The following is a 24,874-nucleotide window of genomic DNA, read 5'->3' as shown; positions in this document are numbered from 1 at the left end:
TCCTGAAGAGGAATCACATTATGGGAAACTCTGCTAGTTGCCATCCAGCCTTTCGCAGCCCCCTCAGTTCCTGTTGGCGGAGTTTGTGTCCCACTGAAGTGGTTCAGTCAGCTCCCTGAGTCCCCTGCTGCTAAACCTTGGCAGATCATCCAGTTCTGACCGATGAGACAGGAGAGAATACGTGAGAATGTTCTTCTTTCCTCATCAAGAGAGACACCCAAGGCCTGCCAGTCTCTTCCTGCTTTTGAACATTATAGTGTGAGGGTGAGGTGCTTAGAGCGGCTGCAGTCATTTTCTATTAAGGGGGAAACCATCAAAAGCTGAAGATAATGGGAATATGGAAAACTCCTAGGTTTTTGGAGACATAATTTAACCACTGAATAAACTGGGGAATCACCATCTCTTGATTTACTGTTTTGGAAATTACTAAGTGCTCTACTGTTCAAACTACTATTTTATTTTAGTGCCATGCAAGGGCATAAAGTTCACACTTAGTAAACATTTTTTTGTTGAGTGAACTTATTAAGACTTAATTCTTCAATAAACAAAGGCATTAGTATCTGACACTTTTAGAGGAATTTTAACCCAAGGATGAAATAACTAAAACAATAGTCAGGACACCTGTGTTCTAGATTTTACTCAATACTGAACTAAGTAAGAGTTGAGTAAACAGAGAGGTCCCAGGAGACTTGCTTCTACTCTTTATACTTACGTAAAGTTTGAAGCACATGTTTGTCTCCGGATTATGTCTCTGTGACTTTTATTGCATCAATGAAGTCACACTCCTCACCAGTGTATCAGCAGCTAGAGCGTCTTGAAAAAGACCTCTGTGAAAACTATCTTTCCCATAGACTAAAGGTGGCCATACTTTTTATTTTCTATGACTCCCTTCCATATCTTTTGTTTAAAATGCTCTTTTCAGAAGGACTCATCTTGCAGAGAAGAGGAACACGTGCCTTCTTTGTTTGGATTCCAATTTGTAGGTAGATTCTCAAATGCCTGCATAACTTTCTCCTTGAAGCAAATGTTTCACTTGACATTCAAAGTGTGTTTACTGACATTTTCTGAATCCTGCAAATGTTGATATTGATAATAGATATTTAAATATTTTCTTATTTTTCACTTCCTAAAAAATTAAAGGATTATTATCAGTGATACCTGGGTAACTGTTATAATGTATAATTGTATTTTTAACCTTGGTAACTGTTATAATTATTCATAGTAATATAGATCTCCACCATAATACTATTTATTAAAGGAAAGACAGATATAAAGGCTCTTAGAATGAAGTGTAGTACATGAATATATTTCATGTTAGGAATCAGACAGCTGCTATGGCATATACAATGGAAGAATAGTATAAATTTAGTAATTCAAACTCTATGGAATCATCCATTGCCAAAATTGTTTACTACTCTTTCATTATTTTTATCATAGATTCTCATAAGTGAATTATGATATATTTTAAATTAATGAGTATTTTAAATACTGCCCAACTTTTTTTCACAGAAAGTTTCTGCTCCTATCTTTTCAGTTAGGAAAAAAATGAGAAAATGGTCTTGAGCTTAAGATGCTTGGTGATGATAGCAACAACAGAGGTGATGGCAGTGATGGTGGTGAATTTTATCATTATTGGTACCAGCTCTCATTTATTGAGCACTTACTATATGCCAGGCATTGTAATGAGCTGTTTACTAGTAATACATCACTGTTATTCCATGAAGTGTAGGTATTGTTATCCCTATCTTATCCAAAACTATCACCTAGAACGACTAAGTGATCTCCTTATTTTAAGTTGTTTGACAAGAATAAATCTTGAGAGAAGTAACCTGCATGAAGTCAGAACACTGAGCATCTGAGATGACTGAGAAGAATTCATCATCTACTAGGGCAAATGGTAACAGAAGGAAGTGTCTACTGTCCATGAAAGGAAATTCCATCTTTACTGGAGAAAAAAAGAACAAACAATTTCTATCTGTATATTTTGCTGGTAAGGAGTTCAGGGGGAGCCCTACAGATTTCCCTCAAAATATTTCCGAGCATTTCTGGGGAATAACATCACACCTGCACATCCTCTAGAGAACAGAACACAGTGATGTGTAGGATAAGCAAACAGCTTTTCCTTTCATGTTATTTTCTGGAAGTTATTTTTTTTAGCATGATACCAGCTGAGTTGCAGAGTCCATTAAAATGATAAGCCTATCTTCCCAAATGTCAGGATAGGCGTCAGGCATCTCTTAGAAAGATCTAAATTTGGGCTTTATCAGCTAAAGAGCTTATTTTCTAAATAGTGTTGTCTTATATTGTATCCATGAAGGGTGACGGTGTGTACAGAGATCTGTAGATGAATCCACTGCCAAACAAAAACAAAAAATTCTTACTTTATTGCAGACATACCACTTAAAGTTAAATGTAACTGTAACTTGTTTGCTGTCCCAGCAAAATGGCACTTACATCACAGAATTCCATGATTCAGGACAGGAGCTCAACTTCTTATTCTTAAGGTTTAGGCCAGGGAAACCACAGAAGGAATTTTAAGCTGAAGAATGAAAATCAGTTTTAAGCCTTTAATGTCCCTCTTCCTTTCAATCCCCTGTACTTGACACAAAATAATTAAGGTGTTTCATCAGACATTTAATTTTCTACCTGTAGAAAATTGGGGACAGGCAGGCATTATTAAAAATTATCATCATTGAATGACTAATTAGATCCTAGCATGAAATGAATTGTCAGTCCCTGGTGAGGCTGAGTTGTAATCTCAAAGACAACTTGAGACATGTTGGAGAATAACACGGGCCGATATGTGTCATCCCATCTATCCATCCATCCAACCATCTATCCATCTTTCCTCTCTCCCTCCCCTTTTCTTTCCTTTCCTTTCCTTCCTTCCTTCCTTCCTTCCTTCTTTCTTTCTTTCTTTCCTTTGTTCCTTCTTTTTTTCTTGAACCACCCAAAATCGAGACCTTCTGTTAAGTGCTAGGTAGTTGTTAGTTAACAAATATTGATTTCCCCTCTATTTAACACTGTGGTCTTATCCTTTCAATCTCCCAGACTATGTCCTAAGAATGGAGTTTGATGGACTAAACTCAGAAAATTACAGATTGTCACTGTAGTTTATAATACAGGTTCTCATCATCATACTACTATTATGTTGATGAGTGTCTTTGGATGGGACATTTAACTTTCCTGTGCCTCATCTAGAAAATGAAAGAGCCAGTCTAGTTAATTTCTAACAAGTGTTCTTATTTTTAAATGCTGTTGTTGCTGTCCTTTCTTTAAAAGGTAGCTGCTAGCCTAGAGAGTATTTCTCTCTTTGAACAGAATGTTCTATATCATCAAGAAACATGTACACTTTACTTAAGGAAAATAGTTCTTTAACCTTCATAGGGACTTTAGGTGGAGGTGTTGGTACACTGAGAGTAGTACATTTTGAAAATACTCAAATTGGCATTTACAAATGTCATGGTGTTAGTATTACTTGAGTATAGTGCATATGTAACAGATGTTACTCTAAAAGCCCAGGAAAAAAGAAACTGGTTTAAATGAGCAAGTCAGAGCACTTGGAGAGCTCAAAGAAGAAAACTGAGCAAATCTGTGATGGAAAAGTAAATGTACATACAGATACACAATTCCCTAACATCCATGGAAAGGAACTTATTATTCCTTTGGTCCACTTTATGAATAAATAATAGATTAAAAGGCTGGTGGCCTGAGCTTGAGAAGAGAGAGGTATTTCCCTCATCTTCATCTCCTCAAACTCCACCTAAATTCTGAGACTCAGCTGAAATTCTTATTCCCACAAAAAAATACCTTCGGACCACTCCCCCTGAAGGAAATATTTATGTCTCATGTTTATCTATTATAGTTTTAGTTTATGTCAGTGTTATTTTGCTCCTTCAATGAGGTATTTTTATCCACTTAATTAAGTGTTTGCATTCCATCTTATTTCTGCCACTGTACCCAAGATGGCACTTTGCACATAGTAGATAATTAATTAAAATAAAAAATTGATTAGTTCTACTAGTTAGTTTTTTGCCAGAATTGCAGTCTCCACCAGAGCTTGCTTAAGGTAATAAAATTATTTATTGATACTTTTTTCATGTATTTCATTGTAGCTCCATGGATTCTTTATTCAAATAATTTTTAATGGACAGTTTAAGGTGTATGTTCATATCTGCATTTAATGGGAATCCATGGGAGATTTATTTTCTAAAATTTACCTTCCTTTCTGTGCTTCTGCTATTTTACATTTTTTATACTTTAATTTAGGGTAGAAGATTCACATGATAAAAGCACATTGTTATAGAGCTAGAAGAAGGTGACTAACTGCTCACCAAAGGTTTGTGTTTCTTTTCCGTAGGACAGACTATTGGTGGACATGGCTGCTCATCTTAGAACTACTGGGTCTGTTGTCCATGTGACTCATTCCTACCAATAGAGTTTGAGCAGCATTGATGGGCATCACACTTCAATTGAAATGGTTAAGAAGTGTGAGGGCTTCCACTGTCTCTTCCTGCTGGCTAGAAGTAAAGGACTCTGAGGCCCTGGGAGATGGCAGAAGTACAAAATGAAAGAAATTTAATAACTGAGCCATGTGTAAAATTGTATCCACCAAATACTTTAATAAATGGTTAAGTGAACATGAAGTAAACTTCTTATTTTGTTCAGCTGCTATGATTCTAGGGAATCTTCTGTTATAGAAATTAGCATTATCTAAGTTAAGGACTTTTATGAAAAACTTAGGAAACTGAGCCTTGGATATTTTAGCAGGTTTAAATAAGTTACAATGTGCTGGAAAACCTCAGAACTACTGAAATTACCCATTGTAAGAGACTCAAATAAGCAAAGAAAACAACAGATTAGGAGAAATTTTAAAAGAGGTCAAGGAATGAAAGAAGGGTCAAAGAACTATCTCATTGATGATTTATTATCTAGAAGGAGTCCTTGAGCAAAAAGCAGATGGGATATTCTTCCCCTCTCTTCCTTCCCAAAGGGAATCACTCCTCTGTTCTTTAAGTTAGGTTTGATGCAGAGGACTAGCTTAGTGAATACTACATGTGATACATTACCTCCTCCAATTCTGTGTATTCTCTAACTTAAAGGATGACACAGGAAAGGAAGCTTAAAGAGATTTATTGATTAAACAAACAAACTTGTGCCTTTCACATTTTATGCAACTTGCTTACTTTACTGTCCATCTAAGGTTCCCCTCCATTCCATGTAACACAAACTCTCTTTCTGATATTATCCAATTATTCTGCCTTTGACTTCATGGGAATATAAAATATGTAGGCATGTATCTCTAAGCCTATGCATATCTCTATCACTTTACTGTTTGGTAAATTTTATGTGCTTTGTTGTGGAAAATATTTTTATCCAGAGAAGTTTACTGAAGTCAAAAACAGAAAAACATCTGCATATCTTCTGTCTGAACCCCTTCCCTACCTATTGTTTACTCTCAGAAACATGCCCTGTTTGGCAGCCATAGAGAGAAATGACATTTTGTGCGGTGTTAATAATTCTGATTTTTTGAATGGCTTCATCTATGTGGACTGATTAATGGTACTTTTTTCAATGGCTAGATTGTGATTACTTATTAGTTTATATTTTGTCAAGCCAGCATTTGTGAAAAGACCAGGCCAAGACCTGACAAGGCTAATTGAAATAGTGTTTACATTGGTGAGCAGTTTGCAAAGGGGATGTTCACACAATGTGATTTGTTTTGTTGACCTAAAGAGAAAAAATAATTGATGTAGGATTATTACCTTGGGAAATGAAGTTGGGACAGGAGGGATGGAGGGGACTGTAAGGAAAAAAAAAAAGAAAAGCAAAAGAGAAACTATGTCTGAAATACATCTTTGCCTACTTCATAATAGTACAATGGGGAAAATATGTAGCCAAGTGAAGCATCAGTTATTGTTTGAGGCTTAATGATGCTTACTCTTTTAGTGAGCTCTGCAAAATTAGAAACCCTGACTTCAGAGGCATAGTTGGCCCTTTCTCCTCCATTGGCATAAGACTCAGTACATTTGATATACCTACCATTACAGCAAAGGGAATATTTCATGTCTGTATTACTTACATATTGTTGTATGACAATATTACTACAAATGTAGTGACTTGAAACAATGCACATTTATTATGTATAGTTTTTGTGAATTGGGGTCCTTCATGATGTAACTGGATCCTCTGCTCGCTCCAGGATCTTATCTTATGAGGCTGCAATCAAGATCTTAGCTGGGGTTGAGGTTTTATATGAGGCTAGATTGGGGAAGGATCCACTTCCAAACACATAGTTGATGGTGGCATTATGTTTTTTTTGTGAGCTGTGGGACAGAGGGCCTCAGTTCTTTGTTGGCTGTGAATCTGAAGGTAAACCTCAATTCCTTGTCACATGAACCTCCCCAACATGGCCATTTACTTCCTTAAAGCCAGAAAGGGAGGGAGTCTCTAGCAAAAGGGCCATTGCAATCTCATATAATATAGTTATATACATCCCGTCACTTTGCTATATTCTGTGGGTTAAAAGCAAGTCACAGGTTTCACCCACATTCTAGGACATTACATAGGACATGAAAAACAGAAGGAAAGAATAATGGCATGTATTTTTATATAATCATAATCATATAATCTCAGCACCTAAACCCCACTGATATCCATATGCCCAAACAGGTCCAGAGAGATAAATGTTTAGCCAAATGTCATCTAGTTAGCTAACATTAACAAGAGCACTAGAATCCAGGATTCCTCAATATATCTAAAACCCTTTTTTCTCTTTTCTTATTTATTTGGCAGTAGCCACTTTATAAATTACTTTTTAGCATAAGGGGTGCTCATTCATTCATTCAAGAAATATATATTAAATGTCTGCCATGTGCCAAACACTATTCCAATCCTGTCAATAAAGTAATAGAAAGGACAAGTCCCTGATCTTCTGGAACTTCCATGAAAGAAAGAGAAGACAATAATGAATGAATAACACATGTTAATGTGTAACAAGTCAGGTACTGTGGAAGGAGATATACCAAGGTGAAGGCTAAAGAGTTATGGAGTAATAATATTTTAGATGGATGCCCATGGAAGACCTCTGATAAGTTTATGTTGAAGTAGAAAAAGTAATGAATTGAATGATGCCTCATATGACTATCTGTGATCCAGGGAGTAATAACTGAAAAGGATCTGATCTCACATGTATATAAGAAGCAAATTTTACCTGTCTTCTTAGATAGACTTGGGTATGCCATTGGAGGTTAATGTCTTCCTCTGACACAGAAGTTAGATATAGTTTTCAAAGTCAGAGAGCAAGGAGATGCCATATAAGGTTTGAACTTGTGTATTTGATTCCAAAATCAGGGTCCATGCCCCAGACAAGTGTGATTACTTCTCTTAGGTCACAGAACCATTTTTCAAATATATTGTATGCATCAATAAATAAAATGGATAAAGGTGGAGCTGCTGTGCTTGATGCAGAAGGTAGGCAGGAGATGTCCAGGATTCATCTGGTCTACTACCCATTCCAAAGGTCCCCGGTTTTAACGTATCAGCCCCTTAAGGTTTAAACTGAAGAGCTTAGTTTTATAAACCATCCTGTTTGATCTTCTCTGGGACTACCCTCTGGTTAGCATGACTAAATATCTTAGCAATGAGTTGTTTATAAAGCTAACTTATTCACAATTTGACAAGGTCACTACGAAGTTTGGCTGTCATGATAGGAACTGGTGTTCTCTTTTGCTTTTCTCTCCCACTTAGGGATGGTAAGCAAACTGAAAGACAGTTGGACTTAGCTAAGTTGGCAGCAGGGTGGAAAGGACCACGTTTCATCAGGCAAAGAGACTTCTTGCTATAATTGGTCAAGTCTAAGGCCAATTAGAGCAAGGGAAGTTTTTCATGGCAAAAATTAAGTAGGGAGACCACAAGAGGCTCCAGGCACTCAATGTAGATTATCTTATATTCAATGTAAGTTATAAAAAACACCAGGCAAGCTGTGGGTCTAGGAAACTGTGGCTAAGCTATGTCTACCCTAATTTAAAATAAAAAGAATGTGTGGGAACAAGTGCAAACCAATATTCTTGACATGAATGGGACACTATTAAGATAAATTTCTACAGATTGCAGAATAAAAACTTTGCCCTTAAGGAAAAAATAGCTGGAGAAAAAGAGGCCAGGGAAGGGTTAAGACAGACTGCAACAGTCAATTATTAATACAGATGAGCCAAGGCCAGCTGATGCTATCACACTTCGTCATTCAAATTCTCATTATTGGAATACACAACAGTAAGTTACCGCAATGGTATTTTCCTCACTGTGGCAAGAGGCGTTAATTTCCAAGGCACCAAACAAGTGACAGTGAGCTTCAGAGGGGCTCAGTGCTGAATGATTGGATTGTAATTATTCTGAAAGGGCTTTCATCATCATTACCCAACATTCTGCAGATGCAGCATGTTTGAAAATAAACTGTGGCCAAACTAGAGTCATATCGTTTCAGATTTGAAACATCAAGCCTCTGGTTTGCTGATATATTTTTGTGTATGCAGTGTAGACGAACACAAATGTACTCAGTCTAGCATACGTCATTTTAAAGTTGTTTAGCTATTGCATCTGCATCGGTGCAGACAAGGAAATCTATGTGCACAGTTCTTAGGCCATGAGAAATGCAGTGGAGGAGAACATTCATTCATTCCTGGCTTCATACATTCCTGCAACCTTTATGTTAAGCACCCGGCACTGTGCTGTCACAACAATAAACAAGATGAATAAAACCCTGCCCAGAAAGCATTCCCTATCCATAGAGCTCTCGCAGCAAATGTTTGGATTCTCCTCTTGTTTACACCCCAAATGGACAAGCTAATTATCTGTTTACTTTGCCAGTTTGCCTTAATTGTAAGGCTTTCAAGGCCATTAGCAGATGAAGCTGTTTACGTTTCACAAGTAGGTGTGAATTTCACCTCTCTGGCCCTTCACCCCTCTTGCCCTCCACTGGGGCTCAGATGGGAGGACAAGTGGGCAGGGCAACAGGATAAATAGTGATTCCTCTCTATTTATACATAAAAAGAAAATAAAGCAAGTGCTCTTGAGAGAGTATCAGTAACCTTGCATCATAGCACACAATAGTTCTAAATGTCAGTTTTTACAAGTATACATAACACGTATTCATGGATGATTGTCAGATTTCTGTGGTTTGCAATCTAGTTATGGGGCAGTGGACACAAGGACTGGTTAATTGTAGCAGTGGGTAAATTGTAATGAAGAGGCCCAGTGAGTGAGGCCAGCATTAGATACTAGAGCCATTCCAGGAAGGGGTATGTCACTGTGGAGACATGGAGCTGATTTGTGACTGTAGGGAAATGAAATGGGAACTAGATAGGGAGAATTGAAATAGAGTGAAGGTTGGGGGGGAAAAAAAGTATTATCCTAGGAGTTTATTTCCTAGTTCCCATTTCACCTTTGTCTTCAACACCACCCCCTACTTTCATCCTCTTCTCATTCTAATCTCACAGTATATCTGTGTCTATACCTTTCTCTTCATCCCTCTACCACCATCTTGGTACAGGTCATTATCTTAATTAAAATAGCCTCCTGGTGGGCTTCTTTTCCCTTTACTCTTTATTTCCTTGATCTTTCTGCTTCAATCTTAATGAAGTAGCCAAATTTTTAAAAAATGTAAACAAAGTCACATCAGTGTTCTATTTAAACCTTCCACTGCACATAAATCCGATCTGCTTATCATGGCTGGCAGACGTGTGATCTGTTCCCCTACTAAGCTCTCCCAGCACAGTTCCTGTCACTTAACACTTTCCTCCATACATTCCAGTCGCACTGGCCCTCTCTTGGTTCCCATAACTCACAAGGTCTTTCCAGGATCAGAGCCTTTGTCCTTGCTGGATAATATTAAATTGTAATGCTCTATGTAAAATGATACTTAAATACATCATGGGAGTCAGAATTGCTGAGTATATTTTAAAATTATTAGATAGGTGAAAATTGTATCTACATTGTACAACACAGGGAGTTTTTGAAGGTGTGATAAATGGCTCAGCTAACTTACCCAGCTTCTAATTAAAAATTCTAGAGGTCCTTGCAGGATACTTTCACTTTCATAGTATTTTCAACCAGGAAATGGGTTATTATTACCAAGAACATACAGGTGAGGAAACTGTGGTCTAGAAAGATGAAGTTGCTTATCCAAGATCATGCACCTAAGGTAGTGGCAGAGTCAGACTTTGAACTTAGGTTTTCTGACTTGGTAATTTCTCACTTGAGTCCATACTACAAATATTGGAGAAAAGTGTTAGTTTTTATGTGATCTGAAATTACAGAGATATTCAACTTCCGATGTCTCTAATAAAATTTCACCTCTAACATCACATGGTTTCAAGTCTTTTTACTGCAATGTAAGGTTGGATAAGTGAACACAGCCAGGATTCCTTTAGTAGTTGCTTTCACCTAGTAATAATTGTGATGGTTCTGAATCAACTGGAGCATATAAATGGTATCAGTTTGCTTTTTATTCTCTATCAGATACTATTTTCAATCTCTTTGGTCTATGAGTGTTATTGCTTTAAACACGGATTTTCAACATGACCCATTAAGTGGTTATATTATCCTAAAGTACTTGAAGAATACATCAGAGGTAAGTGTTAAGCAGTTGGGTCTGTGAATTGGGATGCAAGATGGTTCCACTTATACTGAACTCATCACTGTAAACTCCTTTGACAAGTTCTAATAGTTGCTAGATGCTTTTTCAGGTAATAGCTCAAAGGGAAAGAATACTTAAGCCAAGGCTTTTGGTTTTTTTTAAGCAATTCATTAGCATATGCTAGATGAGCTAGTCTACAGGCTAAATAAAAATCTAATAGAACTAAACTTGTGTTTGAACATTAGCGAAGTAGCAAAATGATAATGATTGGTTAGTATTATGTATTTACCTCATTAGTGGAAGGTGATGTTTTAGGATTTGGGAAGGAGATTGGATTGCAGTAGCTCATTTGCACGTTATGGCTCAAGCAGAATCACTATGGGTATTACGAGTTGACTCTCTTTTGTTCTACTACTAATTTACTGTAATACTCTGAGGGTATCCATTAAGGCCAGGAATTGATCCTCAGCATTTAATTGATAAGCTCAATGTCTCTCTTTCTAACTCATTAGATTAATACCAAGAATACTTTCCAAAAGGAGCCCAGCAGGGCAGGAAGATCCTATATGACAGAAGTTAGTTCTTGCGTGTAGGGCAATTTATTCTCCAAGGGCTACTTAGTGAGCCCAGTGGTAGTTCAGGGAAACAGATGAACATTGAGAGTATAGTTTTTTGTGCCTTTGACTCTCCTGAAAGATCTAGTTCTTTTAGCGATCACTCTTTCAATATTCATCAGATTTCCCTTCCTCCAAATTTAGTGTTATAAAAAGAATCCCTGAAACATCTAAAGTTCATTTTGACAAGGTTGTATGTACATGGCTATGGAGGAGGAAGTAAGGGTAGAAATCTGAAAAAACACACCAATGGAAAATAGAAGATATAATGTCTTGCTTTTCATATGGCCAAACCAAAGGGGGGAAACATTTCAATGAGAAGGGGAAGTTACTTCACTCATTGAATGGGTAAATAGTTCATTCTGTAGCTATTAATATTTTACAGTTTATTAATGACCAAAATTTTTAAAAAGTTATTTCTTTCTCTCAGTGATGAGGACTGAAAACTGGGTCTGAAAGAGATCATGTCTCCTCAATGATTACCAAATCATGAGGATGTTGAGAAGAGTTCCAACCATTATTTTGTCTCATCATCTCTTAGTTTATCAAAGTGGAAGTTGATTCTTGTACTACTTTTTTGACTTTTTACAGTAGACGTGTTCTGATAGCCCAAGCTATCTACAGTAAAGATAATAATTAGCTATTGGATCAGGGATATGCCCATGGGCAGTGTTCCTGTGGAATATGGGGAAATCTGATATGATGCTGTAAGATACCAGCTTAGCCCTTGAATGACTTTAGTCAGGTCATCAGTACTGGCCAGTCATTTTGAAGACTTTGCAAATGATGTGGTAAATCAAACACTCACACACACATGTACACACCCAAATTCAAATTTTGCTCCTGATTCCTTTGAAAAGGAAGGCAGAAGCAGATCCTGATTTGTTTAAATAGGGATTAGTCTTTTTCTGCTGGATGACCTCTGGATTTAAACTTCTTTTCTCTAGAGGTGGGGAGAAAACAGCACGTTTACAAGTGAAATCTATAGAATTAAAAAAAATTTTAAAAAATGCTTTTGTTTGCATAGCTGTTAACACTATTGTTATTTCAGCTTCTCTCAAATTCTTCTCTCCAAAATGACCTTACTTGATGCCAACAATTACCTGGGGGTAAGTTGGATTATATCCATATTACTCAGTAATACCTGTAGTATCATGACTTGGCCACTTCCTTCTTTTCTGAGACTATATCCTGCTCTCCTCATGCTCAAGCTCTAATCACACAGATCTTTCAGCTTCTTTCCCATCTTAGGAAGTTTGTATGCACTTTTAGATCTAACTACAGCATTCTTTTATGCTTCCCTTCTGCCTGGCTAACTCTTACTCAATTCTTAGGTCTCTACTTTAGTGTCATTTCCTTGAGGAAGGTTTTCCTGAGCCCCCGTCCCTCCCTGACTAGGTTTCCTGTCCTATATAGATATAGCTTACCCCACAGTAGCCCACACTTTCCCTATATAGCCCTTACCAGTTATTAACTTAATTCACTGTTTAGTGTCTGTCTTTTTCATTGACTGTGATGTCCAGGAGGGAGAAAACATGTCTGTGTTGCTACCAGCACCTACCAATCCCTAGGATATAGTAGATGCTCAATAAATAATTATTCAATAAATGAATGGTATCTATACCTAAAGTTAATGTCACAATTGTGAGTGGGGCATAGTTCTCTAGATTTCAAAAGTCATATTCTTTGCATTGTAAGACACCATTGCATGCCTGTTACCTGGCAATGACTTTCTACCTTAGTGGGAACAAAAAGTGGTTTGCAGTCGTTAAAAATGATAAGTGAAGCAGGGACCAAGTAAATGTAAGGAAAGAGGCAGAAGAGAAAGAAATCAAAATGTTAGGAAAGTAAAGGGATATGAAACTTGTTAGGGGTGAACCAGGTAGTTAATGAGAAGGAAATGAGCAAATTACTAAAAGCAACCACAGTCCAATTGGTATTTCCAGATCAGGCCCTTGGGCCAGAAATGTGTTGCTTTGGTGGAAAGGTCATTGTAATATATTCAAAATTCCTATTATAGACTAAGTCAAGTCACATGACCTCTTTGTCCTCAGTTTCCAATTTTGTAAATGGAGCATTAGATTACACAGACTCTGAAATCTCCATCTTGAGACTCGGAATTTATTGTCTGAATGGTATTGCAACATCACAGAGAACTAGATTTCAAGGCCCTAACCCCAGCTATCTAGGAATAAAGAGCCTTGGGGATTGCTTCTTTTCCCAAATGCCCATGTTTTCATGATCTCTCCCATTCCTCATTACGCATGTTTCATAGCCATGGATTCATTTCTTAATCCTAGCTGGACCAGTGGTATCCAAATTGTCAGTACCTGTACATGGGGGTTACTTAGGAAGCTTGTTTAAAAGCAGATTCCTGGGTCTTACTTTTGAATAATCTGATTGAGAACTCTGATATGGGTCCCATGAATCAGAACATTTTTACACTCTCTGGTGACACTAAGGCAGCAGCTATCTTATGGGTCAGCATTTGGGAAACACTGGCTTTTTTTCTTTGGTTGCTCTGTATTATCAAAGAATATTTGAATCAGTTTAACTCTGCCCTTATAAGGAAAGGTTGAGGTCAGCAGGAAAAGTGTATTGGATTACATATGGAAGTATTCTCGTTCAATAGGCCAAAATAGGATGACTGGTTTCTACCTTTATGCTTCAGTGGTACAATGGGCCTGGGTGACACTGACGAAGTTAATACTGAACCCTCTTATGCACTAGTTATTTATAGAAATGCAGGCTTTAACTAAATTGTCCTGACTTATTCCTTATTTGAGGTACATCTAACTTCTCAATCTACCCTCTTTCCCACCCCTTATGTTTGGCTACGGCATTTGTGGAAGTGTTTGTCTTTATTTCTTGTCATGTTACTGTTTGTTATTAAACAGTGACTGCATTTGCCCCCAGACATGACTGTGCTTTAATGGTGGGTGATGTGATTGCCTATATAAATTGTTAAGGCACTTAAATACTTCTGGAGAAATGTGTCTATATAAATGGAAGCCATTATCATTGTGCTTAAATTGGAATTTCAAGTTTGAGTTTGAGATCTTGGGATGGAACCCACTTCTGATTGCAGGGGAATCAACATTTCATATCATCAGTGAATTAACTCACTCAAGTTAAGGCACTGATTCTGAACATTGCTCTCTTAAGTATCGAAATATCCGACCAGTGGTGAAGGCAGGGAGGCAGGAACACACATGCAGACAGATAAGGAAATAGAAGATGGAGTTCCATTAAGTTGACTTGTGATGCCAGGTGTGATCATACAAAGACCTCAGTGGGTCAGCCAGAGTTATATTATTGTCTTCCCTAGAGGTGCTAAAATAAATACCAAACTGGACTTCTCAGAACTCATAAATAGGAAATGCAAGATCTCTACATTTTTTCGGAAGGAGCACATTTTGTTCTTATTCAATAAAACACTTCCCCACAACTTCTGTTTGTACTTTGCTACCAGTTTAGCCCCCCCGCCCATGCAGTGAACACAAACTCCTCTTTCACTACTCTTCTTTATCCAGCCCATCCTCCTTGTTATAAGTCAAATATGCAAAGCATAACCCCTTCTCAGGGGACTTTTTGTCTCCCCTGCCTAAAATCTCTTCCCCCAGGTCAGATGACTCACTCCAGCTCCTCCTTCAGGTCCTTGACCAGTTGCCAAGGGAGCTTCCCCCTAACTATCCAATTAAAATGCACTCTCATTGCCCATTCCTGGCATCCCCCAAGCCCTCTCTTCACTTTTTTGATCTTCATAGCATTCATCACTATTAGACATAATATAAACATTACCTATTTATTGATTTATTATCAATTTCCTCCCTGAAGCATAAGAACAGGGATTTGGGGCTGTATTCATTCACTCCTATATGTTCAATATCTGGAATCCTTCCTGATGGTAGTCATTCAGTGCATTTGCTGAATGAATGGATGCATGACTGATGAATCAGCCAATATGCTAAACCAAACTTCATGCAAGTAATTGACAGGAACTTATCAGAAATGAGAGAAAAGAACCCGCTTAATTGACCTTAACTTTAATTGAATTTTCACTTTAACTTAAAGATACTTATATTCAGATAGTTCTTCTTTATTATCTTCTTGTAAAGTCCCAGGAAAAGGTCCTTGTAGGCTTAGGTAATTCCAATATCTTGGCCTCAAGGTATCACCTGGGTCTTCTACAAGTCTGCTTCTGAAATTACCTAGATTAAAAAAAAAAAAAAAAACTGGGTAGGAAATGTTATTTATTCATTCCAAAAAAATTAATAAATTTCCACTTTGTGTCAGGTTTTTGGACAGTCTATAAGAATACAATGGAATCCAGGTCTGCACAGAAAGTCCCTGCTATTGTGACTTTAACTTTTAGTTGAGTAAGAGTGGACAATTAAGCAGTAAAATGTGAAAATTCTAGGATATGCTATGAGGGAATAAGTAAGAGATGTTGCAGGAATCACACATATTTTACAAATATCAGGTAGAAAAATGGTGGCTAGGAGCAGGACCTCAGGTATCCATAGTGGGAATAGAAAAAAAAGGGGAGGGCAGATTCAAAATATATTTGGGCAGTAGGACCAACAGAATTTGGTGACTGATAAGATATAAGAATAGGAAATAAGAAGAAAGACATTAATGAGATTCTCAAGTTTCTGGCTTGTATAACTGCGTGAACTCAGCAGGATACAGAACCTTGAAGAGAGAATATAGTCTTTGGGACTATGAGAGAGAATTAGTTCAGTTTTAGGTATGTTGGGTTTGAGAGGCCTGTCCAAAATCCAAGTCTAGGTGTAGGTAGACAATTGTTTAAAATCGGAGCTCAAGAGAAGGTGGTCTAAGCCCAGGATACATAGATCTGTGAAGCATTACGTTAGAGATAATAATTTAAGTCATTGTTGATGCGAATCACCCTGGGAGTGTGCATTCTATGACAAAAAGCAGTTGGGAATATCAGAGAATAGCCTTACTTGGTTGATATAAAAAATGCATTTTGAGGGAAAACAGTATGACACAATTTTGAAAAACAAAGGAGAAAAAAATTACCCAAAGCAAATTTGATTCCAGGCAACCACCCTGCACTGGAGAGTCCAGAACAGTAAGAGCAATACCTACACATTGATTGATTTACTATTCTTCTTATACCAGTAACTAGACCAGTTATAAGAGAAATTATATATTCAATCTCCAGGGATAAAAAACTTAATGATCTACTACTTTTAGCTCTGTGACGTCTACAAGAGAGTGTATTTGCATTTTTATTTTATTCTGTCACTTGAATCAGTAGCCAGGAAATAAAGTCTAGAATTTTAACTGGAGATAAACTATTATTCCCATTTAATTATTTTGAAGGGACCTTAAGTGATAAGCTTATCCATATTGCAAAGCTCATACACAAATTACTTGATAAGCTCAGTCCACAAAATGAGCTCAATTATGATGTTGCTGTTATGATAAGTTTATTTGCCTGTTCTTTCAGAATCACTTTGTGTGTGTGTCCCTATCATAAACACAGCAAAATAGTTAATGTGATTTTGTTTGTCATCTCTTGTAGAATAAATAATATTGACACGATGCTCAGGTATCCTATAGTTTAAAATTAATGGTCATTTATCATAACACGTAATCTGTGTGCATTTGCACATGCAAAGGGTTATGATATCAGAGGAATATTTATCTCAAAAATTATGAATTTTAAAATTTGAACATTTTCTGAGAATAGACTGTCCTTATATTACTCGTTTATATTGGTTTGGCTCATTTCGTGAGACTGTCGAAAAGTCCTCTGGCATGGTTATTAAATAAAAATAAACATTCAACTTTAGGCCATGCACTGAAGTTGGAGAGACACTAGTTCTGTCTTGAGAAAGCAGGAAGCTCTTTACTACAAAGTGATTTTCAACTTGGGTTTTGAAGGATGAGTGTGAGCTACCTAGACAAACAAGGTAGCACAATCATTTCAGGTAGAAATTTCAGGTAAAATGCAGCATGTGCAGAAGATCTAGAATCACATATGGTTGATCCATTGTAAGGATTACAAAGCAGCATTTAATGAGGCTGATGGGTAGAGTAAATGTAGAAGAGCCGTAACGGATGAGGCTGGAATTGTTAATGTTTACCAAATTTCAGGTTAGCTTTCATTTAAAATGAAATTGATCCCTTCCCTCCAGAGATGGGATTGTGGAATTGGTAGTTCTGAAACCCATAACTTTCACATTTCAAATAAATCCTGTTCTCTAGTCCAGAAAGAGCTGTCAGTCAGTCCTATACAATCATCGCACAGTAAAGCCGAAGCTTCGTTATGATTCCAAATTAGTTTACATTTTCAGTGTTTCTCATAGAAGGAGCTGATTTTCCCAGTTGGCCTCACAAGATCATTTAAAATCAATTCAAAATGGTGCCCAGGAGACTATTCAGAGTTTTAGAAACCACATGTGTTTCACACATATCAGAGAGTAGTAGAATGCTTTCTAAGAAAACCCACTGGAACTGCAGTCCAGATGTCTAGCTTCTGCCACTAACTAGCTGAGGGAACTTGGGTTTCTGGACCCAAGTCAGTATTTTGGCCTCAGTCTCATTATTTATAAAATGGAGAAGTTCAAAGAAACAATTTCCAGGGCGCCTTCAGCTTCTGTATTATGCAATTTTATGATTTTACTTTCCTGAACATTCTTAATTCTCTTGGACTGTGATACACAGTGATAGAAACTATTTGTATATTGACTCAATCACTTTTCAGTCCATATCTTGTATGAGGTTTGAGGAATGTAATATTATATAAGAAAAAAAAACCCAGCAGAATTAGTCCTTATAGGCATGAAGCTTACATCCTGATTGGAGGAGGAGAGGGGTTTTAATGAGATAAACACAGAAATAATCTGTGGATGAAAAACAAATGGGGTAAGAGCTGGGCAAGAATAAAGAAAACCTCCAGGGACTATGTGAGCACACAATGGGAAGAATCTGATATTGTTGACACAGGGACCCAGGGATGGATGTGTTGGGCACTGAGCCTTGTCAGGGAGGGCCTCTCTGCAGAAGTGACTTTTGAAGGAAAGAGATGGGCTTGAGCCTTCTCAGAATGGCTTTGTGATTGTGGTCAGTCCTGGGGAATCAGCAACTGCCTCAGGAGCATATGGCCTTGCGATCTATAAAGATCAGGAAAGCAAATTACGGGCCATGTTTTATGGGTTTGCTAGAGTTGTATGTACAATTCAAGATATGATAGAAATTTAATTTCGGATCATGAAAATTGATTTGATGGCATTCAGACTTTTTGATTAAGAACATGAATGCAAAATCGCATTTTTTGTAACTTGGCACATTGAGTATTTCTCCAGATTATGTTTGCAGATAGCGAGTCAGGCTGTGCACCAGGTCCCCTCTCCTTTATTAACACCAGGCTAATCTGAGTCATCTCAGAATAACTGTACTTGTTCATGTCTTGTTTCTGATGTTGCTGTTTTGGCATCTACTTCTGCCTCTGTGTGGCAGGTCTGGATGAGCTGTAGGTAGTAAAAGGGCAGCTTCTTGTACCTCAGGGGAGTGTTGGTCGGAATTGGACATAATGGGGTGCCCAGGAGCTGGCCTGGTGGTCATTCAGTGGTTTTCTTAGTGACATAAATGAGAACAGGAATGCAGCACATAGGTGGCCTTTCAGCCTACCTGTGATAATCAAGTCCAGAAGCATCTAGACTAGATCACCTGATAACTGTAATTAAGTAAACCCACCTGCTTAAGTTTTAATAAAAACTATTTTCTTGCAATTTCATTTAGAATTTTTTACTGTGTAGAGTTTGACTTACTTGAGGGCATACAAATTAAAATACCTAGTGTATGAATGGATTTGGGAATTAAACCCCAAATCTGAGACTTGCTGTCAATTAAGGAGTCAGGAGTGTATGTGATATTTGAAGCTATGAGAATGGTTGAGATCACCCGGGTAAAGTATGAAGTGTATTCTTTATCATATTTTTTTTTCAGAAATGATCCCTCTTTTGGGTAGGTGTATCTATTTTTCATGGGACAGAATTACCTCATACTATAGTAAGAGAAAAATGTCTTCTATCTGTCTGACCATTTATGAATGAACTGAAAAAAATGTTCTCAGATCTAATCTAGTGATTTATTTTCCATTAAATAACTAATCATGATTTTCCTATATTCATTTTAAGATGGAATTGAAATGAAGACATTGAAGTGTGTACTATTTACTTACTTTTGTCACATAAAAAGTAATAAAACTTACTACTTTTCAATTGCTGTCTGAGTCTCTGTGGCAATGATCTTGTCCTATTTATTGCTATAACTTCAGTGCTTTCAGTGTTGAATAGAATTTATTTTTAATTTTAAAAAATCATGCCAAAGGATTTTTTCACCATGGTATTTAATAGAGCAAATTGAATTATAGTAAATAAAATATTATACAGCCAAATATTCTAACTAGAGAGTCTGCCTCATTTTTACAATATAATCCCTTAATATTTACTTTTGTTCTGTATTCCTGTGCAGCATATTTTATAGAATTGCCCTGTGGGGCAGATATGTGATTGGGTGATTGGATTACAGTATTTTAGGATACCAGTGGGCTCCTATGGATTGGTGTGCAATTACATGTGGATGAAATAAATGAACTAGTCATGGGATATAACTCTTTGAAGAAAAGGCAGACTCAGTAGCAATGATCTAGGCTGTGTTTTAATTTGAGGCTCTTTTTTTAAATTGCTTGCCCTCAATGCTGGAAAGATGTTAAGGAATTAAGGAGAAATGGCATAAGGGATACATTGAAAAATTTTATATTTTCTTAATCTGGAGATGTTATGAGAATATTTGTAAGCAAGGCTTGGAAAACTTTTGAGAAAGGTTTAAGAACTTTAAGACAACCTAGATTTGAGTTTTAACTTTGATTCTTACACTCTGTGTAACTCTGAGCAAGTTACTTAATATCTCAGAGTGCATTTTCTTATTTGTAAAATAGAGATAATAAAACTCCTTCATAATGTCCTCACGAGGATGAGTGATCATGTATGTAAAATACCAGCATAGAGCATTGTTATATGGAACAGGTACATCTGGCTCCACTGGTACTTTGCTCCAACAGTGATCTGGGATTTGTAGTGATGAAAGAAGTGACTTAACTTTTATGATAGCCATTGACTTTTTGGCCTACACTGAGATTTTTCTGCTTTAGACAACTGCTAGAGGGCATTTCTGCCAATGGTTTTGCCATGAACTACCCCACTGAACAGTAGCCAATTGAAAATAAATCTTAGTGATTTTCTTAGGCATTTCAATTCTGAAACTAAACAACTTAGATGTATAATTGAACATTCCCTCAGTCCTCTAAGCATGTTAAATTTGGATTCACGTATTTCTGGATCAAATGGCAGCCAATTGCAAGGGCCTATCCTATCTTCACTTTATGTTAGTCATTTGGTTGATGATGGTTCCCAAAATCAAAGTTATAATGAAGTTGATCTTGGAGATTAGAAACAATTCTTAGATGGCAACTTTACTCTGATAAAAAACTGAGAGTGTCTACTGCATAAATTCAGCCATAAACACTTACAGATGGAGAAAGGTAGCTTAACTTAATGGTGGAGAGCCTAGATTTTGGAAGCAAGCATCTTGGGTCAATTCTGGATTTTACTGTTCATCAGATATAGTAAGCTGTTAGCCAAGTTACTTAAACTCTGTGTGTTTTTGACATCTTTTAATATAGGATTGCATAGATTAAATTAGCTAAACTATGTGGAGATCTTAGAACAGTACCTGTCATATAGGTGGTCAGTAAATGCTAGCAATATAAGCATGTTGTCTGCAGACTATCAAAAAACCACAGAACCACCATGATGGCCTGATGCCTGTGTCCCTTGGGGCCATTGTCCTAACCACTCACTCACTTGATTTGCATTTTTAACAGGTAGTATCTGGTATGTACACTCATAGCTGAGAAATAATCTCCGTTGATTAGCCAGTCAAATTACTTGAATCACCTCTCCAGATCCCATTCAGTACATAATTAGCGTTTATTTCAATTTTGCTATTCATTATGCAAATTCTTTGCAGGCGTGCATCACAACTGGGTGGTACGTGGCTCGTGATTTTTTTATTGGCGGTCATTGAGATGAGAGATGGGCAGGTAGTAGGAAGCTTCTGCTCAACTTAATTTGGTGACACTATTCTGTATTTTGGCCAAAGTATCAGTACCATCACATTAGTTTTATTATTACTGTTAATTAGATGTGAGTGTCAGAAAAGTGTTTCCAGTTGTGGAACTGATTAAGTGATGGAGCATTTCCCCACAGTTGATTTGCTTAAGCCAGACTGACCAAAGCGTGGAGTCAACACACCCCAGGGAGGAGGGGTATGAATTAGGTGATAGAGTAAATGTTTCCCATTTCCTGCCACATTATTTGATAATGAAATGTGCAGATCCACTGGCGCTGGAGGCGGCCTGTGTTCTCTGTGCAAATGAACGAGATGTTCAGGCGCATCATCACAGTGATTGTCCGAAAGGGAAAGCGCCATCAGCAGCTACCACCTGCTCAGAGGAATCAGCAGGAAAATTAACCTTCTGGGTTGGGTTGTAGTGCTGGGAAAGGGTTTTGTTTTCAGCCAAAGCATGCCAACAACTTTGTGCACTTGGCTATTTGAAAGATCTAGTAAAATTTGGGTGACATAAAGTGACATTGCTATTGATGTGTTTTAGTTACATATTTTGTTCCAGAAAAAAATCCGTGTCATCTATCTATCTATCTATCCATCCGTCTACCGTCAAAGCAAAATGTACCTCATTGGTTTTGCTGTATCCATCCATATAGTAATAAAAGTGATGGCATCGTAGTAAAATATACCAGGCTCTGAATCCAGTTTCTAGTAAGCAATTGATAAACTTTGGGCATGATATTTAACCACTCTAAGCTTCAGTATTTTAGGGGGTGTGGTGGTATCGGTAATGTTGGGCATCACATGGCATTGTTAAGGGTGAATTGCAATTGTGTCTGTTAAATGCCTGGCATAAGGGAAGTGTCATACATATGTTGGTTTGCCTTCATTTCTCTGACATAACATGGACCATATTCAATCAACTCAACTTGACAGCTATTATCTCCCCAGAACTGTGCTAGATTCTAGGAAAACAGCAACAGAGAAGACAGGCATAACTCCAGTCCTGTTTGGCTCACAAATTATTACGAAGACACAAAGATGAAAGGAAAACATGCTGGTGGGCCTATAGCAAGGGGACTGGGGGCCCAGTGTTCAGGGAGAGCCTCCTTGAAGTATTTTCAATCTGGGATATGAAGGCAGAGTAGGGGAGTTAGGAGAAAGAGCGGTGGGGCTCAGAAAAGAGAGCATTTCTAGCAGAAGGCACAAATTATAGGCACCTTTGAGTAAGTGAGTTTACTGAAAATAAAAATCTAATTTTTATTTTATGGAAGCATACCCACCCACCAATGACAATTCCATGTGCATTGTGTTGGACACTAAAGCATGAAGTTTAAAGGTATGGGTACAAGTGATTCTGTGGCCCAGGTATGTATGTTGTATTAAGCAGTAACTTTGGCATGATACATAAACTAAGTATTTTCACCATGCACTTGCTCATTCTAAGCAACAGCAATGCAGTCTACTCCAGGGACTAGGGAAAACATAGTTAAACATGTATGGCTTTCCCATCAGGCTTTGAGGACCAAATAGATTTATTAAGTACTTTCTATGTTCCAGGTTCTGTGCTAAACACTTTATATGCAACATCTCATTTCACTCCAAGAGGTAAGGACTATTATTTTGCTGATCTTTGGATAAATAAACGGACACTTAAAGTCCATATATCATTTGTCCAAGGTGACAAAGCTAGAACTGGATACAAAGCAAGAGAAACTTTGGAAGCTTCATTAGTAACCATCAAGCTATTCCAAACTACCAGACATCCATTCTCCTCCAAGTTTGAACTAAACTGAGCTGTATTAAATATGGCAGGAAGAAAAGGACCGTCATTTGGTTTCCATAGAAATGCCAAGTAACCCATGGGGCAGAGCCTGGGCAGTGGAGCAAGGAATTCAGAAGCTGCCTGACATGGTACAAGTTACTGAAACTCTCTGAGCCTCAGATTCTTTTGAAATGGCAATATTAATAATGTTTACCCTCATCTGTAAGTTGTGAGGATGAAATAAGATGTATTGTGTGTAGCATGTTGAGGGCATTACTTGGCACAAAGGAAGTGTCACTTCCCAGATCTAGCCCAAAACTATGAGATCCTACACAGAGCAACATCCCTGAATCAATAATAAACCATGGGAATTGTTGAGGGGATTATAGGGGAGGAAAACTTTTCCTTTATCCCTTCTTGGTTTTGTGGCTGGCGTAATCATTAAATTGACATAGGACAGATTGATAAGAGAAAAATGCATTTCGATTTCATATACACAGGAGCTCATAGAGGTATGATACTCAGAGTGACCAAAGCAGGCAGTTTTTATACCTTTTAGACAAACCGTAAATTTGTGAGGAATTTATGTGAGGACAAGACAAAGAAATTTGGGCTTGGGGTAGTAAATTAGTAAAGAAGTAACAGGTTTGTTGACATAGCCTTCTCAGCCTTGAATTCCCTGTCTCTGGTGATGTCTGTCTACTGCCTGGTACAGGGAGAGTACCTTTCACATGGGAGACTGATTTTCTGTTTTCAAGGGGACAGAGGAGGGTCAGAGTGTCCTTTATGTACCAACTGCTTCTTAAGTAAATTTCATTCAAAATAATCAATATGCTGAAGTGGCATATTTGGGGGCAGCCTGTCCTGAACCCCATCAGGGTTCAGTAAATAATATCCCTCTTCCCTGCCTAGGTTCTAGACTAATTGGGAAATAAGTCAAAAATAATAGAAAATACTAAGGCCTGTGGAGGAATAATGGAGGAATAATGTCTTCACTGCTGGTAAAGACAAGATTAGGGAACATATCTTAGCCTGAGAGCCAAGTAGGTGGTGTTAACCCAACCCCACATTGGAGAGACGTATCGTCCAGTTAAAGACATCGCTGGATGGGTAAGCTGACCACATGGAGGGGCAGAGGAACGCCTGCCCCCTGTGGCCCCTGCTCCCAAAGGGAAAAGACTGAATATTTTATTCTTCCCCAGTCTAACAATCATGTAAGTCTCCTGTCTCACGAGATGCAGAGTAGACAAAGGTGGGGTGGGGGTCACGAGAAGCCAAGGATATTACCCTGACTTTCTATCCTGTAGTGTCAGGAGCAGGGCATTAGTGTCTCCTTGGTGAGACCACCATTGGTGAGAGCCCTGCAGCCTCCAACACTGAGACTTCAATGACCTGTGCAGATTCCTCCCTGACAGGTCTGGTCTCTGGCCTGGAAACAGGAGTGTTGGGACTTCACACATTTTTCTGATCCTGTCCTGGCAGCATGCTGACTCCCTAACAAGGGACATCTGTGGTGGTAACACTCAGGGTCTTAGTTCCAGGAAGAACCTATGTCAACCCCTGGTGAAGACCCTGGCCTCAAGCTCTGTTATCTTGAGTCCCTTCATTCTTTTGGTCCCGGGCTGACCCACCAGGGGTATGTTTGGCTCTTGGTCTGCCCTGTGGTTTCCTGTCACATGAGCCTCTGACTTC

This window comes from Balaenoptera musculus, chromosome 8, assembly GCF_009873245.2.
Source record: "Balaenoptera musculus isolate JJ_BM4_2016_0621 chromosome 8, mBalMus1.pri.v3, whole genome shotgun sequence".
Classification (NCBI taxonomy): domain Eukaryota; kingdom Metazoa; phylum Chordata; class Mammalia; order Artiodactyla; family Balaenopteridae; genus Balaenoptera; species Balaenoptera musculus.
Note: the sequence above shows the minus strand (reverse complement) of the source record.